The following is a 2,209-nucleotide window of genomic DNA, read 5'->3' on the forward strand; positions in this document are numbered from 1 at the left end:
GACTGGGACTTGCCAACTGAATGCAGGGAGAAAGAGTAAATTCTAATTTTGAGTTGGCAGCTTCTCCTGAGAGTAAGAAATAAATTCAAGCCAGACCCACTATTGAGGACAAATCAGACCAGATACTTCAAAACAAAGACAAAGGACCTTCCTGGCATATAATATCATTTATCTGCTCCCTTACCTGACCAATAAAAGCATGGGAGCTTAGGATACCTGCAGTTTTCTGACACTTCAGGTTTGTATTTATTTCCCAATCCCCATGTTAACCATTTGGGTAACTTAGACTTGAGAGTATGTATGATTTTAAAAGAACAGTTAGGTTTTTTTTTTACTTGGGGAAAGCCAGATAAATATTATACCAATATAAAAAGATATTTCACCCTTGACTAGATTTTAATGTTGTGTTTTTCAGCTCTAGGGAAGTAACTGTTCGATTTATCCACATGTGCTCTCACATGCCGATTGACTTGTATTCAGCAATGTTGTCATAATGATATGTGTATGTTTGCAAACCTAATTAGGTTGTGTTCTACTGAATTACATGTTAAATGGAATTTGATAATCCTCTCCATGCTGTAGAAAGTGGTTTATCTCCTTAAAACTAGATTGCCTTTTTCCCTCATCTCTTTCTCTCATGTTTACATTGTTGTTTCAGGTTAGCAATAAAATTGAATTACTGAGAACCACCCTGATCAGATTTGCCAAAGGATAAAAAAAAAGTCATAATAAAGAAGGAAGTGTTTCAAGCAAGGAATGCCTAGTGCAGCTATATTTAATGTACTGTGATGGATGATCTCTACTAGTCCAGGCCAGGTGGTCTAGTGTTAAGCCCAGTTGTGGATGATGCAACTAGACTACCCAGTGTGGATTTTTTGTAACTAAAGATAAAAAAGATACATTCACTTACACTTATAGGAATAGAAAATTGTGAGAAGTAAGCCAGGAAAGGCACAGGTATGCAGGATTGTTACAGTCTATTTCCACCAGATGGTGGCTCTGCTCTGAAAGCCTCTCTCAAAATTAAGAGTTAATGGCTAAGGACTAGGTAAGCCACTTCATGTTCATTAGGAAATGTGCAGTACCTTTTATTAATTGAGGTCTATGGGCCAAAGACAGAGTCCAGGGACAACAGAAATTAGAGAATCTATGAGGTATCTCATTGGAAGCAAATAAATCCAAAGACTGTAGAATAATGTTCCCATTTCTAATAGATGCTAAAAAAAAAAAAAAAAGCCAAACAGCCAAGCAATTTGGATAGCCAAAAATTCTGACACTTTCAGTCAAAGTATGAGTGGACCAGGGAAAGCTATGAGGATCCACAAGCAAAGATTGTTTTAAGTGCATCAGTGATACAGCATCTGACAAATTGACGGTGACTAGAAGCTACCAAATACAGCAGCACTTGGTATGATTTCCATGCTGGACCTACGAATAGCCGAGGGGCCACCTACAGTCAGAGTGAAGAGGTGATGAGAATAAACGTCTTTGTGACTGAGAGTTCGTAATGGGAAGTTGAAGGTGGAAAGATTGGTAAATGAAGAATTAGTAGATATGAATTACATGACACTGGAAAGGCAGTTAACCTCTGAGGGTGTCTTCTTTTAGGAGTTATAATGCTTGTGCTGTACATTCAAGCATTGAAATCCACAAGGAATTGGTCCAGGACCCCTGTGGCTGTTAAAATCCACGAATGCTCAAGTGCCGATATAAAATAGTGTAGTATTCGTGTATAACCTATGCACATCCTCTGTATACTTTAAATCATCTCTAGGTTACTTATAATACCTAAGACAGTATAAATGCTATGTAAACAGTTATATTGTATCTCTTAGGGAATAATGGAAAGAAAAAAGATCTGAAATATTCAGTGCAGACATAACCATCTATTTTTTCCCAAATATTTTCGATCCATGGTTGTTTGGACCCACAGATATTGAACACCAGTTATCTTTCTTAGAATGACTAGTGAAAATTGAATTGGAAAATACAAATACATGATAAAATGCAATTTAAAGGTAATTTATTATCTTTTGTATTATTGTAGTTAAATAAAGGTCAAATTATAACTTAGTTTTAACTATTAGCAAATTATGACTTCCTTTGCTTGGACATTCCCCTAAAACACTTGAGAAATTCAGTGAGCTGCTTCTTCCAGCAACAACTTATATCTTTTTTTCTAAAACACTTGTTAGAAATATTTTGTTCT

The sequence above is a fragment of the Sapajus apella genome, unplaced genomic scaffold (assembly GCF_009761245.1).
Source record: "Sapajus apella isolate SASKATOON/1434 unplaced genomic scaffold, GSC_monkey_1.0 scaffold1, whole genome shotgun sequence".
NCBI classification, from domain to species: domain Eukaryota; kingdom Metazoa; phylum Chordata; class Mammalia; order Primates; family Cebidae; genus Sapajus; species Sapajus apella.